Here is a 17,440-nt window from a genome sequence, read left to right as displayed (position 1 = left end):
TAAATCCAACCACTTTTCCTCACAAAAGAAAGGATGAGTTTCCAGCAGGCACAAATCAAGGCCTGCTAAAACACGCGTTTACTTACCTTTAACGACAGATACGACTGTAAATAATCACCTCGGCTGTCAGGGAGTGTGAGGCAAGCCGGGAGATACATCCTCCACCAAGATCACTCTTCTTTACAGCCAAGAGAAAAACTGGCTGTTTTACACTCCCTCCCTACCCACCATCATGGCAGGAAAACTGTCCCTTCACTGGCACACTGTAAAAGGTTCTACCTGGAATCAAAAAGGGTTCTCCTACAAGGACAGCTGAAGAACCCTTTATGGTTCTAGGTAGCCCCTCCTTTTCTAAGAGTGTAGAGGGATAATACTGGGTTCAGGGGACAATATCACCATAAGAAATTCACACACAGCTCACACAGAGCTCACTGTATTCCAATAGAATATATCCCATCGGATGCTATTTGATGAACATTTCAAACACTGTAATGATTTTGCATGACAGTATATACACTACATGGCCAAAGGTATGTGGACACCCCTTCAAATGAGTGGATCAGCTATTTCAGCCACACCCGTTGCTGACAGGTGTACGAGCCCACAGCCATGCAATCTCCATAAACAAACATTGGCAGTAGAATGGCCCGTACTGAAGAGCTCAGTGACTTTCAACGTGGTACCGTCATAGGATGCCACCTTTCCAACAAGTCAGTTTGTTCAATTTCTGCCTTGCTAGAACTGCCCCGGTCAACTGTAAGTGCTGTTATTGTGAAGTGGAAACGTCTAGGAGCAACAACGAGTCAGCCGCAAAGTGGTAGGCCACACAAGCTCACAGAACGAGACCGCAGAGCGCTGAAGCGCATAAAAATTGTCTGTCCTCGGTTGCAACACTCACTGACGAGTTCCAAACTGCCTCTGGAAGCAACATCAGTACAATAACTGTTCGTCGGGAGCTTCCTGACATGGATTTCCATGACCGAGCAGCCACACACAAGCCTAAGACCACCATGTGCAATACCAAGCGTCGGCTGGAGTGGTGTAAAGCTCACTTCCGTTGGACTCTGAAGCAGTGGAGCAGTGAATCACGCTTCATCATCTGGCAGTCCAGCGGACAAATCTGGGTTTGGCGGATGCCAGGAGAACGCTACCTGCCTGCAGTGGTGGAAAAAGTACTAAATTGTCATACTTGAGTAAAAGTAAAGATACCTTAATAGAAAATGACTCAAGTAAAAGTGAAAGTCACCCAGTAAAATACTACTTGAGTAAAAGTCTAAAAGTATTTGGTTTTAAATATACTTAAGTATCAAAAGTAAATGGAATTTCTAAAATGTACTTAAGTATCAAAGGTAAAAGTAAAAGTATAAATCATTTCAAAATCCTTATATTAAACAAAACATACGGCACCATTTTCTAGTTTTTTTTTATTTACAGCTAGCCTGGGGCACAGTCCATCACTCAGACATAATTAACAAACAAAGCATTTGTATTTAGTGAGTCCGCCAGATCAGATGCAGTAGGGATGACCGGGGATGTTCTCTTGATAAGTGTGTGACAATTTTCCTGTCAAAATGTAAGGAGTACTTTTGGGTGTCAGGGAAAATGTATGGAGTAAAAAGTACATTATTTTCTTTAGGAATGTAGTGAAGTAAAAGTAGAAGTTGTCAAAAATATAAATAGTAAAGTAAAGTACAGATACCCCAAAAAACTACTTAAGTAGTAGTTTAAAGTATTTTTACTTAAGTACATTACACCACTGCCTGTCTGAATGCATAGTGCCAACTGTAAAGTTTGGTGGAGGAGGAATAATGGTCTGGGGCTTTTTCATGGTTCGGGCTAGGCCCCTTAGTTCCAGTGAAGAGAAATCTTAATGCTACAGCATACAATGACATTCTGGACGATTCTGTGCTTCCAACTTTGTGGCAACAGATTGGGGAAGGCCCTGTCCTGTTTCAGCATAACAATGCCCCCGTGCACAAAGCGAGGCCCATACAGAAATGGTTTGTCGAGATCGGTGTGGAAGAACTTGACTGGCCTGCACAGATCCCTGAACTCAACCCCCATCAAACACCTTTGGGATGAATTGGAACGCCGACTACGAGCCAGGCCTAATCGCCCAACATCAGTGCCCGACCTCACTAATGCTCTTGTGGCTGAATGGAAGCAAGTCCCTGCAGCAATGTTCCAACATCTAGTGGAAAGCCTTCCCAGAAGAGTGGAGGCTGTTATAGCAGCAAAGGGGGGACAAATGTTATATTAATGCCCATGATTTTGGGTTGAGATGTTCGACCGGGGCAAGTGTCCACATACTTTTGGTCATGTATTGTATGTTATAGCCAACGTATTTCTTCCATGCTCACACTACATGTAATATGAATATAAGTAATTTTAATGTCATGTCAGACAGAGTATCATTTTATCTCTGATATGTAAGCAGAATCTCTCATGATTTTCCCACAGGGGCTTCTTCTCTATAGCCATGCTTATGCTTAGCCATTATACCCACCCTGGTTTTATAGGCAGTTCATCATGCGCAGGTTATTGAGCTCTTGAGTATGAGTCCCTGCCTGAATGTCTCAAAGTAATTAACTCCCAGCCTTAGTATATTTTTTGGCCCTCCTTCAGATGAGATAAAAGATGCCTACTGTTGCTGCTGCAAGGATCTGGGATGTGGCCATTTTACATTAGATGATATTACATCAAACATTCTTGCACTTAGGAACAGACAAGGACATGACTCGCTGGCATGGCTCCATGGGGCACGTGCCAAGGATCCACTACTAACACTAATGCATCATACTATCCTAGCATACTGTACTGTATCTCAGCATCAGCAGCAAAATCTATTATTTATTTATATGGCTGCTCAGTGTTGTTTACGCTTTGTTGTTCGCACTTTGTACTGGTCATCCAAACTCTTAATCACAAGTGCCGAGCTTCCCCATGGAAAAGTGTACACATAGTGCACTCCTCATACATACACTGTATTCGGAAAGTATTCAGACCCATTGACTTTTTCCACATTTTGTTACGTTAAAGCCTTATTCTAAAATGGATTAAATACATAAAAATCCTCATCAACCTACACACAATATCCCCTAATGACAAAATGAAAGGAGGTTTTTAGACGTTTTGTCTAAAATCAGAAATAGCTTATTTACATAAGTATTCAGACCCTTTGCTATGAGACTCGAAATTGAGCTCAGGTGCATCCTGTTTCCATTGATCATCCTTGAGATGTTTCTACAACTTGATTGGAGTCCACCTGTGGTAAATTCAATTGATTGGACATGATTTGGAAAGGCACACACCTGTCTATATAAGGTCTCACAGTTGACAGTGCATGTCAGAGCAAAAAACAAGCCAGGAGGTCGAAGGAATTGTCCGTAGATCTCCGAGACAGGATTGTGTCGAGGCACAGATCTGGAGAAGGGTACCAAAACATTTCTGCAGCATTGAATATCCCCAAGAACACAGTGGCCTCCATCATTCTTAAATGGAAGAAGTTTGGAACCACCAACTCCCTTGGTCACTCTGACAGAGCTCCAGAGTTCCTCTGTGGAGATGGGAGAAGCTTCTAGAAGGACAACAATCTCTGCAGCACTCCACCAATCAGGCCTTTATGGTAGAGTGGCTAGACGGAAGCCACTCAGTAAAATGCACATGACAGCCCGCTTGGAGTTTGCCAAAAGGCACTTAAAGGACTCTCAGACCATGAGAAACAAGATTCTCTGGTCTGATGAAACCAAGATTGAAATCTTTGGCCTGAATGCCAAGCGTCACATCTGGAAGAAACCTGGCACCATCCCTACGGTGAAGCATGGTGGTGGCAGCATCATGCTGTAGGGATGTTTTTCAGTGGCAGGGAATTGGAGACCAGTCAGGATCGAGGGAAAGATTTGATTTGATAAGTGTTCAATTGGGTTGAGATCTGGTGACTGAGAGACACACACACCCTTTAAACCACCATATGCTCCTTTGAGACCGCTCTTTCAAAGTCACTGAGATCTCTTCTTCTAGCAATGCAGTCAAAATAATGGGCAACTGGGCATTTTTATACATGACCCTAAGCATGATGGGATGTTAATTGCTTAATTAACTCAGGAATCACATCTGTGTGGAAGCACCTTCTTTAAATATACTCTGTATCCCTCATTTACTAAAGTGTTTCCTTTATTTTGGCAGTTACCTGTATATATCTATATACAGTGCCTTCAGAAAGTATTCATACCCCTTGACTTATTCCACATTTTGTTGAGTTACAGCCTGAATTCAGAATGGATGACATTCTTGTTTTTTCTCACTCAACTACATATAATACCCCATAATGACAAAGTGAAAACATGTTTTTAGAAATTCTTGCAAATTTATTGAAAATGAAATACAGAAATATCTTATTTACATAAGTATTCACACCCCTGAGTCAATACATGTTAGAATCACCTTTGGCAGCGATTACAGCTGAGAGTCTTTCTGGGTAAATCTCTAAGAGCTTTGCACACCGGGATTGTACAATATTTGCCCATTATTCTTTTTAAAATTCTTCAAGCTCTGTCAAGTTGGTTGTTGATCATTGCTAGACAGCCATTTTCAAGTCTTGTCATAGATTTTCAAGCCGATTTAAGTCAAAACTTTAACTAGGTCACTCAGGAAGATTCAATGTCGTCTTGGTAAGCTACTCCAATGTATATTTGGCCTTGTGTTTTAGGTTATTGTCCTGCTGAAAGGTGAATTTGTCTCCCAGTGTCTGTTGGAAAGCAGACTGAACCAGATTTTTTGCTAGGATATTGCATGTGCTTAGCTCTATTCCGTTTCTTTTTATCCCCCAAAAATCCAGAGTCCTTGCCAATGACAAGCATTCCCATAACATGATGCAGCCACCACCATGCTTGAAAATATGAAGAGTGGTACTCAGTGATGTGTTGTGTTGGATTTGCCCCAAACATAATGCTTTTTATTCAGGACATAAAGTTCCTTTCTTTGCCACATTTTATGCAGTTTTACTTTAGTGTCTTATTGCAAACAGGATGCATGTTTGGGAATATTTTTATTCTGTACATTTTAGGCTAGTATTGTGGAGTAACTACAATATTGTTGATAAATCCTCAGTTTTCTCCTATCACAGACATTAAACTCTGTAACTGTTTTAAAGTGGAACTGACAGCGGTTTAAGTACTTTGTAGATGTGAAACAAACAGACAATCATATAATAATTAAAAAATATCAAATTCCCAGTTAATGCTACAAAACCAACTTTATAAGAGGTTTTAAAAGTAGGTTCTATTTGCCTCAACATTCCATGACGTAAACTAAGGCGTTGTTGGCAAAATAGATGGATGCAGTACAATGCATGATTAATATAATTCACCAATACATTTCTTGGTACTCCAAAAAATATTGCTATCAGATTGTAAATCACAGCTGGCTTTGTAAATTGTTTGCTGCCTCCATTCGGGATGCACTGTTTCAGTTTCAACGGCTCAATATTTTGGACAAAAACTGACAAATGTAACTAAGGCTGGAAATGTCAATACAATCAAACTAGCAAGGGCAATGATTACAAGTCAGTTGTGACATGGCTAATAGGCTAGCGTATCTATCTATTTATGTAGCAAGCTAAAAACACGGAGCCTAACGTTAGCGAGATAGCTAGCTAGCTAGCTAGCTGCTAGGAGGATGTCATGTCATGTCATGTCATTGGAGGAGTGGGTGAGTGACTGACTTTTTCCCCTCATTTCAGAAGAATAATGGGGATCCATAATAAATACAAATACATACAAATAGCACAATAAAGTGAATTTGTATTGTGCATTTATATACAGTGAGCTCCAAAAGTATTGGGACAGTGACAATTTTGTTGTTGGTTTGGCTCTGTACTCCAGCACTTTCGATGAGGTTACTATGAGGTGTGCGGACTGTCAGCTTTAATTTGAGGGTATTTTCATTCATATTGGGTGAACCGTTTAGAAATTACAGCACTTTTTGTATAGTCCCCCCATTTTAGGGGACAAAAAGTATTGGAACAAATTCACTTACAGTATATGTATATTAAAGTAGTAAAAAGTTAAGTATTTTGTCCCATATTCATAGCACGTAATGACTACATCAAGCTTGTGACTCTACAAATTTGTTGGATGCATTTGCTGTTTGTTTTAGTTGTGTTTCAGATTATTTTGTGCCCAATAGAAATGAATGGTAAATAATGTATTGTGTCATTATGGAGTCACTTTTATTGTAAATAGGAATACAATATGTTTCTAAACACTTATACATTCATGTGGATGCTACCATGATTACGGATAATCCTGAATGAATCGTGAATAATGATGAGTGAGAAAGTTACAGAGGCATTAATATCATACCCCGTTGGCCACTCTCTCCTGGGGTCCTACATCCCCTTCAGCTGGGAGATGCGCTTTACGGACTGCCACTGTGAGAGGCTGATCCAGAGCCTGTGGGCCACCTCTCTCTGGGTCTTCATCACGGTCCTGCTCTACAGGAAGAAGTTATTTCTCAAAATCTAAAAGCACTACAATACCACTCCTTTCATTCACAGTCGGCTTTCATTCTGAGCCATTGTTGTGGGAATTATTGCAAATGCTTGATTTACTGTTAACTGTAAAGTGTGTTGCGATTTTAAATGCACGTTAAATAAAGTTTGATTTGATTTGAAAGTGCATAAGTGGATTATTATTTTATATGTGTAATGAATTATATTGTGTACAATGGTATATTGTATGTAGTAGACCCATGTGTATAACCACACTAGAGTCTCTTCTTGATAATGGCATGGAATCTGGCCTATGCTATGGCTCAATTTACTCAAAAAGGGTATTGAAAGCAGATGTTTGATTTACTGTCTTGTATGGACACCCCAGGATGTTTTATTTGGTGTCAGTTGTGTTAGGCACTGAATATAGTGATTAAATCAAATATACTGAGGTGGTACTTAACAAATTAGAGCCAGCGATTCCCCTACACCAGGGTAGCCATTATTAGTCTGTTGCCATGGCAACTCCACCTCTCTTAGGTGGAGTGTGTGTACCATCTGCTCTCCAAGTGACAGCACTTTAATGGGGGTCAAGATTGACAGCTCACTAAGGAGTGTCATTATGACCAACACATCTTGCACTCATATTAATGCAAAATCTGGGCAATAACACATCCGCTCAATTTGCCCACTGATATCAAAACTGCCCAAAATGTCCCAGAAAGGAAACTGTAATTTCAATTCGTATTTCAATAAATGTATGCAAAGTTGTTGGTTGGGGAGTTATATCAGTTGGCCCAGCACGAGCAAGAATAAAGCTTTTAGAACTAGGCCTACATTGCTCCAAGCACTCAGCAATAACTGTATTGTAAGGGTCGGTTAGCTAAATAGAATTTGAATGATTGATTGATGTTGTCTTGTGGAATTCCTGTGTTCCATCTCTGCATTACTGAGATACAAAAGGGAATCTGTAATGATGTTAAGATTTAATCTCCCTTCCTGAGAGGACTGTTCTGAATCATCTCTGAGTAATTGCACTCTAAAACAATTATTTCACTATGTAAGTTTCTATAAATGAACATGAAAAAGTACTAAAATGGTTTCATGAACATAATGTAATAATTTGCATCTTGAATAGCTGTCATATTTCAGTGTGTAAAGCTTCATATTATCTTCTTGTAATGAAATAATGCGATATTTTCCATCTATGGGTAGTTGTGCAATCTCTTTAATAGCAGTAACGATATGGTGTAACATGGTGTAGTGGTTTTGGTAATTTGTTGTTGGTTGAAATCCCAGGAGGAGCATCCTGCCTTTTTGAATGAAGCACAACACTGTAATTTCCTCGCAAAGTACACTGCCTACCTACTGGGCACAGAAGTCAGTTCAACGTCTAGTTTTGATTTACATTTGGTTGAGTTGCCAACTAACGCGAATTCAATGTGACAACAAATGTCACCATATCATTTGATTTAGGTTAAAAGTTGGGTGAAAAAAATAAGAAATTCCCTTAAGTTTATGACTTTTTGTAAATCCAATCAGTTTTCCACATTGATTCAACATCATCACATTAAATTATTTTGTTGAAATGACGTGGAAACAACATTGATTCAACCCGTTTTTGCCCAGTGGGTAGTGCCTAGCTATAGAAATGCTTAACAGTTCAACATAAGAAAGGATCATCCATATGCATTCCCCACACAATAATGAATGAATTAAAACATGAATGAGTGAGTGAATTAATTAATGAATTAATGAAAATCACAAGAATATAAATATACAGTATTGTACAAATGTCAACATATACTAAGGCACATGCTTTCTATGGATCTGATCTGATGCCATACTAACTCTCCAGAAAGTAAAACCTCAGATAATATAATATGCCATTTAGCAGATGCTTTTATCCAAAGCGACTTACAGTCATGCGTGCATACATTTTTGTGTATGGGTGGTCCCGGGGATCGAACCCACTACCTTGGCGTTACAAGCGCCGTGCTCTACCAGCTGAGCTACAGAGGACCAGATAATGTTGTGGTTCCACATGTCATGAGATCGTTGCCGCATTTCCTTGTTTCCATATTGATTCACATCGACCATATGTCTCTGGATATATATAGTCTGACATATGGTAACTTTAGCTTTGTTAATACGTTCTAATGGAAATGAGCTACATTCGCTTCTATATAATTTTTATATTAGGTCTACATAATCTTCATCACATAGTCCCCTGATATAATAATATTACCCTTTCTTTCTTTTAATTATTTTTTTTACACAACATTGTTTAGATGTATTTAAAGTAGTATTTGCGGTACAGGCAATATTGACAGGGATAGTGAACAGTTGCCCAATGTGTTGTCTGGCTGAAAACCAGAGGTTACAGCAATGTTAGGGCGAGTCCAAAATTCTAAAACACATCCGACACATATCTGGTTCAACAAACAGACACTCTGAACCAACCGACTTGATACACAACACATGGACTGATTCCCTGAACTGTGTTAAAAACACGTAGGCCTGCAGCTAAAAAGCTTGTTGCATAAAATCACCTTTTTATATTTATATATATATAAAAAGGCACTTGTCATCTCCCATCTGGACAACTGCAACGCGCTGTTGGCTGGGCTTGCCGCTTGTGCCATCAAACCCCTGCAACTTGTCCAGAACGCTGCAGCCCGCCTGATTTTCAACCTTCCCAAGTTTTCCCATGTCACCCCGCTCCTCCGCACACTCCACTGGCTTCCAGTTGAAGCTTTCATCCACTACAAGACTATGGTGCTTGCCTACGGAGCAGCAAGAGGAACTGCCCCTCCATAACTTCCAGCAATGCTCAAACCCTACACCCCAACCCGAGCACTCCGTTCTGCCACCTCTGGTCTCTTGGCCCTCCCGCTCAGCCCAGTCCAAGCTCTTCTCTGTCCTTGCACCCAAATAACTGGTTGTGCCACCTTTAGCTGCAATGACTGCAACCAAATGCTTCCTGTAGTTGTTGATCAGCCTCTCACATTGCTGTGGTGGAATTTTGGCCCATTCTTGCATGCAGAACTAATTTAACTCAGCGACATTTGTGGGTTTTCAAGCATGAACTGCTCGTTTCAAGTCCTGCCACAATATCTCAATTTGGATTAGGGCTGGACTTTGACTAGGCCATTCCAAAACTTCAAATTTGTTGCTATTTAGCCATTTTCATGTAGATTTGATTGTATGTTATGAATCATTGTTTTGCTACATGACCCAGTTGCACCTCAGCTTCAGCTCACAGACGGATGGCCTGACATTCTCCTGTAGAATTCTCTGATACAGAGCAGAATTCCTGGTTCCTTCTATTAAGACAAGTTGTCCAGGTCCTGAGGCAGCAAAACATCCCCAAACCATCACACTACCACCACGTTTTTACGTTTTACATTTTAGTCATTTAGCAGACGCTCTTTTCCAGAGCGACTTACAGTTAGTGAGTGCATACATTTTTCATACGTGAGTGCATACAGTTTTCATACTGATGCGCTACAAATGCCAATATCGGTCAAATGACTTGAATGAGATTTGTGCCACAAATGCCAAAACGCTAACATGTGACAACAGTGCAAGGGAAACCAAACCAAAGCATGTTGTTGTCATACCTTGTCCATAGACTGGCTTACAGGGCAAGGAAACCAATGTCATTGTACTTTGGGTGAACTAACTGGCCAAGAAATACACCCATGCTAATGTAAAGCTTATGGGAGGGTCAAAATTCCAGTCGGGATCAGAACAAATGAATTTACAGCCAGAATTCCAGACTCCTAAAAGATGTTGAGCAGATCATGGTCCTGGGGAAGAATAGCAACACACACACATACACACACAGAGATCCGCTCAACTGAGTCTCCTACACAGACAGTAACAACTGGCTATGCTCGATAGCACATTTTCACCCTTCATACAATATAGAAATGTGTTTATATTCATATTCAGAGAGATGTATCCCGTTCTCAGTTTATTGTCGATTCATTTAGTTTGTTCCTAAAACCGACAATTTTGGTCACACAGAAGGAATCTCTGCAGCACTTAGACAGAAAACGACAGGAACCACAGATAAAGAATCTTCATGATTATATCTGCGCCAACAGAGGAATCATGACACTAACAGCTATTGGAAATAGTAGAGGACTTGAGTGCAGGAAAAGACAGCGAGAGAGCGCGATGGAATGGGGGCCAGAGAGCTTTAGAGCAACACAACAAAGCACTAAGTACAATAACATGACGATTCATGACTAATATACTCAGGGAAGGCGGGGTGTTATAAAATCAAAAAGTATAAAATGGCATGACACTTAATGGATGCATCTACACTGCATACTTCTGCAAACTACTCACTAGGCTAAATATACAGATACAGGGGCAGGGCTGGGGAGAGAGAGGTGGGACAGGAGACGTGTTAGTTGCAACAGGAGAACAGAAGCGCGACACAACATATACACAACATGCCTACCACTTTGTAGATGCAAAATATTATTTATTGTGAAACAAACAAGAAATAAGACAAAAAAACGGAAAACTTGAGTGTGCGTAATTATTCACCCCCCCAAAATCAATTATTTGTAGAGCCACCTTTTGCAGCAATTACAGCTGCAAGTCTCTTGGGGTATGTCTCTATAAGCTTGGCACATCTAGCCACTGGGATCTTTGACCGTTCTTCAATGCAAAACTGCTCCAGCTCCTTCAAGTTGGATGGGTTCTGCTGGTGTACGGCAATCTTTAAGTCATACCACATATTCTCAATTCAATTGAGGTCTGGGCTTTGACTAGGCCATTCCAAGACATTTAAATGTTTCCCCTTAAACCACTCAGGTGTTGCTTTAGCAGTATGCTTAGGGTCATTGTCCTGCTGGAAGGTGAACCTCTGTCCCAGTCTCAAATCTCTGGAAGACTGAAACAGGTTTCCCTCAAGAATTTCCCTGTATTTAGCACCATCCATCATTCCTTCAATTCTGACCAGTTTCCCAGTCCCTGCCGATGAAAAACATCCCCACAGCATGATGCTGCCACCACCATGCTTCACTGTGGGGATGGTGTTCTCGTGGGTGATGAGAGATGTTGGGTTTGCGCCAGACATAGCATTTTCCTTGATGGCCTAAAAGCTCAATTTTAGTCTCATCTGACCAGAGTACCTTCTTCCATATGTTTGGCGAGTCTCCCACATGCCTTTTGGCGAACACCAAACGTGTTTGCTTATTTTTTTCTTTAAGCAATGGCTTTTTTCTGGCCAGTCTTCCCGAAAAGCCCAGCTCTGTGGACTGTACAGCTTAAAGTGGTCCTATGGACAGATACTCCAATCTCCGCTGTGGAGCTTTGCAGCTCCTTCAGGGTTATCTTTAGTCTCTTTGTTGCCTCTCTGATTAATGCCCTCCTTGCCTGGTCCATGAGTTTTGGTGGGCGGCCCTCTCTTGGCAGGTTTGTTGTGGTGCCATATTCTTTCCATTTTTTAATAATGGATTTAATGGTGCTCCGTGGGATGTTCAAAGTTTCTGATATTTTTTTATAACCCAACCCTGATCTGTACTTACATTTACATTACATTTACGTCATTTAGCAGACGCTCTTATCCAGAGCGACTTACAAATTACTTCTCCACAACTTTGTCCCTGACCTGTTTGGAGAGCTCTTTGGTCTACATGGTGCTGCTTGCTTGGTGGTGCCCCTTGCTTAGTGGTGTTTCAGACTCTGGGGCCTTTCACTGACTTCTGAAGGTAATTGCTTGCACCAGATCTTATTTAGGGGCTTCATAGCAAAGGGGGTGACTATAATTTTCTGTTATATATTTTTTAGAATATTTTGAAAAAAAATATTTTTTTCATTTCACTTCACCAATTTGGACTATTTTGTGTATGTCCATTACATGAAATCCAAATAAAAATCCATTTAAATTACAGGTTGAAATGCAACAAAATAGGAAAAACGCCAAGGGGGATGAATACTTTTGCAAGGCACTGTATGTCATTGTTGTGTTGTTTGTTCACTCAGGTTCCCTTTATCTAATATTAGGTTTTGGTTGAATATCTGATAACATTCAGTAGAGTAGAGAAAATTAGAAAGGGGGCAAATACTTTTTCACGGGACACTGTATATATAATTATATAATTATAATGGTATTTTATTTTATAACATTTGTATTATTATTGTTGTTTTTTTAACAGGGTCATACATTTGTTGGTAGGCATGCTGAAGAGCATGGTGTTCCATAGTGACATCACCATGCAGTAAATTGGTCAATAGACCAATAACAAAGAGAGTTCCAAACCTCTCTGCCAATAACAGCTAGTTTTCAATTTTCCCCTACCCACTCAGACCACTCCGAAGTTCAAGCAACAATTTTGCTTGAGAAATAGTTTTTTGCTAAAAAGCTATTTCTGCCCATTTTAATGGAAATCTATTAAACTAAGGTACTTAATTGTTACCCAGAAATGATTTGATATTGATATAAAAACAGCTGCATTAGGTCATTAACATACATAGATAGATACTAGCTGATTTGTGTTCTGAAACGACAGTATACAAAAAAGAGTGCCACTTATGGCAGAGCATTAGTATCTAAATCACCAGCAATTCATAGTGATCTTTTCTTTTTTACACCATGTGTCCAAACCTCCCTCCCATCCACCTACCCTTCCCACCCTCTCCCAATGTTCCTAAATTATTTTCTTTACTTTGTGTCCTCATATTGAGGTTCACGTCATATAGACATCAACATACATCAGCAGACACAAACGATCAGGTACATAATCAATCAGACACTAGTATTGGTTTCAACAAAATAAATACAAGGTTACCATGTCATGTTGTGGATCCGCGTAATGTACATTCATTTTCTCCAAAGTGAGACTTTGCAACATGCTATTAATCAATTGAATGTAAGATGGCGGGATTGGGTTTTTCCAGTGGGTCAAAATCACATTTCTAGCAATCAGACAGGCATATGCCAAGTCAATATTACATTTCTAATAATGATACACTACATGACCAAAAGTTTGTGGACACCTGCTCGTCGAACATCTCATTCCAAAATCATGGGCATTAATATGGAGTTGGTCCACCATTTGCTGCTATAACAGCCTCCACTCTTCTGGGAAGGCTTTCCACTAGATGTTGGAACATTGATGCAGGGACTTGCTTCCATTCAGCCACAAGAGCATTAGTGAGGTCGAGCACTGATGTTGGGCAAGTAGGCCTGGCTCATAGTCGGCATTCCAATTCATCCCAAAGGTGTTCGATGGGGTTGAGGTCAGGGCTCTGTGCAGGCCAGTCAAGTTCTTCCACACCGATCTTGTTAAACCATTTCTGTATGGGCCTTGCTTTGTGCACAGGGGCATTGTTATGCTTAAACAGGAAAGGGCCTTCTCCAAACTGTTGGCACAAAGTTGGAAGCACAGAATCGTCTAGAATGTCATTGTATGCTAAAGCATTAAGATTTCTCTTCACTGGAACTAAGGGGCCTAGCCCGAACCATGAAAAACAGCCCCAGACCATTATTCCTCCTCCACCAAACTTTACAGTTGGCACTATGCTTTCAGTCAGGTAGCGTTCTCCTGAGAACCGCCAAACCCAGATTTGTCCGTCGGACTGCCAGATGGTGAACCGTGATTCATCACTCCGGAGAACACATTTCCACTGCTCCAGAGTCCAATGGCAGCGAGCTTTACACCACTCCAGCCGACGCTTGGCATTGCGCATGGTGATCTTAGGCTTGTGTGCGGCTGCTCGGCCATGGAAACCCATTTCATGAAGCTCCCGATGAACAGTTATTGTGCTGACGTTACTCCCAGAGGCAGTTTGGAACTCGGCGCTGCAGCACTCGGCAGTCCCGTTCTGTGAGCTTGTGTGGCCTACCACTTCGCAGATGAGCCGTTGCTGCTCCTAGATATTTCCACTTCACAATAACAGCACTTACAGTTAACTGGGGCAGCTCTAGCAGGGCAGAAATTTGACAAACTGACTTGTTGGAAAGGTGGCATCCTATGACGGTGCCACGTTGAAAGTCACTGAGCTCTTCTGTAAGGCCATTCTACAGCCAATGTTTGTCTGTGTAGATTGCATGGCTGTGTGCTCAATTTTATACACCTGTCAGCAACGGGTATGGCTGAAATAGTCAAATCCACTAATTTGAAGGGATGTCCACATACTTTTGTATATATAGTGTACTACTAAGGTCAGGTTAATGTTTCATGCATGAGTTACTAGCCATTCATATACTGTAATGTGTAGCCGATAGCCAATTGGGTTATACCAGGCTATTGAGGCTGGTCTGATGGTATTAGCTTGCACTGTATTCTAAGGTATAACTTGGCTCTCCACAATATGTATTTTCAACATTGGGTGCATGTACTGTCAAGCAGACCACATGTTAGGGTCTCCTTCCATTTGAAGCACTTGCACAACCACAATTATCTAGGACCACATCGCATAATATGTACTGGAGAGCAGCACAAAGTATATTTGATGTATATGCATATTATATACACCTCACATGTGACTCGTAATAAGACTATTAAATTAGCCTATTAAAATGTTTATCTGACCCCATAAGATGAATATCAATATGCAAGAGACTATAGTTAAACCATGAGCAATCAAGTATTATGTGTTTAGCTCACTAAGCTCAGGGAATGGTCATGAGGAGTGAATATCAAAGCAAGTAATATTTAATAACTTTGTAAAATGAATGGATTCACATACAAGGCATAACGCTTAAGTTACAAGGCAATACTGACATTAACATAGCATAATTCTAGGCATGGATCATAGCCTCGACAGCACCCCCACCACAAAACATCTTCCCACAGCCATGGACTGGATACAGGATAAGAGAGAGAACAAAACCATTTAATTCCATTTATAACATCTGAAGGTGTAACTCTTTCAACCCAAAACCAACCACCACTGACCAATCAAACGATACCAAGTTTACAGTAACTTGAACACCAGGCCCAATCTACACAGGGTGTCACAGCATCTAAAGGCTTGAGTGCGGGATGAGACCAATGTAAATATGACAGAATTCTGAGAGGACCATAAAACCCCTTTGAACAGAGTAATATAGAGTCCAGACATGGATACTATAGTATTATTCTACCACACATTCAATAGTCAGTCCTCTAGATACTTTAACAAAGAGATACATTTTGTCCCCTCAGAGGAGGAATGGCTGACTAGACCTTGGGCATTGTGCATTGTGCTTTCCTTGTGTTTCTGGTCCATTTGCCATGCAGCTCCAGGTGACAGAGAGCACATAAATTAGGGATGAGCCTACATTAACAATACACAACAATGTGATTTAAATGAGTGTAATATTGAACACGTTGCGTTGCTTTTTTGAAAGTCTTGCTGAAATCACTTCTTGCAGTGTGTGTGCGTGTGTGCGTTCGTGAGTGTGGCTGGGCATGTGTGATTCTCTCGGTGTGTGTATTTGTCTCTGTGCCTTTCTCTCTCTCTGGTGTTTGGCTGTAAAGACATTGATTGAAGTGATTGGTGTGTGATTGACTGGTGGGCTGCCCTGGGGCAGAGTAATGCATCACTCCACAGAAACCAACAGAAACCAAGATAATCAGCCAGCCTGAGAGTAATCCCAGGCTAAGACACAAAGTCTTCAACTTCAGAAACACTCCTCAGTCTGAGGGTAACAAGGGCCTGCTCTCACTATAACCCTTGCCTTGGGCCTGAGCTACACAGAACATAGCTTAGACAGAGCACAGCTCCCATTCACAGGCTTGGACGCTTTGTGTAAGAAATGCCTGTTGGTTAAAAAAAAGTAGAATTGTTCTGTAACGCCACCAGGGGAAATATCCTAATGGATTAAATAAAGGTCATCATCATCATCACGGCCTAACACACCTCAAATGAAATATCCTTGAAACGAATGGGAGTCTTCTGTATTGGGCCCCCAGTGGAATGGATACATCAATGGAGGATTAACCCTGCCATCCACATGTTGTGCACACTCACAGAGCTGACTGGTTATCAATCTATCATATCACTGGTAAACAGATGGTTTGAAATGCTCAGATATATAAATTTCATTTTGTCATGAGTCTTTTAATGTAGATGCAGGGAGTCAGGAAGCAGGTGCAGTTGGAGAGTTTAATATGTGTACGAACACGTAACGATACAAAAACAAGGAATGCGTCTGAACATGGAAACAGAGACAATAACGCCTGATGGGAAATAACAATGGAGTGCTATATATATGGGGAGTAATCAGGGAAGTGATAAGGTCCAGGTGTGCCTGATGATGAGGCGCAGGTGTGCGTAATGAAGGGTTGCCAGGACCAGTGGTTAGTAAACCGGCGACGTTGAACGCTGGAGGGGAGGAGCAAAAGTAGACGTGACAAGTCTGAGAGAACATTTTGCCATTTTAAAGCTAATTTCCTGCAATTCTACACATTTTGCCATGAGGCAGGCAGAAAAATTTGCTGTTTTATAGCTCCTCTCATGCTATTCTTCACATTTTGCTATGAGTATGACAGAAAATGTTGCAGTTTTAAAGCTTATTTCCTGCTACTCTACACATTTTGCCATGAGGCTGAGAGGAAATGTTGCAGTTTTAAAGTAACTGTCCAGTGAAAATCTAACTTTTAAATGTTCGTATTCTGTTAACTCATACCCAAATACTCATACTTGTGGCCCAAGCATAAATTGGAGAAAAAAACACTTCATCCTCTATGAGGAAATAGCAAGCATTTTTTAAATGGTCTGTTTGAGATACAAGTTTGAGGTGCGGTTTTGGATGTTATCCTCCTGAGGAGGATGAGCTGGCCAATCAGCGTTCTACTCGCATTCATATTTTTTATGACCATTATACAACCACACCATTCTGTTGTTGGGGTACGCCCACACCATTCCAACACAGAAAAGCTGCTTTTTAACATACTTAATTTAAAACATTTGTAAGGAAAACTATTTCACTCATATTGT

This window comes from Coregonus clupeaformis, chromosome 1, assembly GCF_020615455.1.
Source record: "Coregonus clupeaformis isolate EN_2021a chromosome 1, ASM2061545v1, whole genome shotgun sequence".
Taxonomy (NCBI): Eukaryota; Metazoa; Chordata; class Actinopteri; order Salmoniformes; family Salmonidae; genus Coregonus; species Coregonus clupeaformis.
This window is presented reverse-complemented; position numbering follows the sequence as displayed.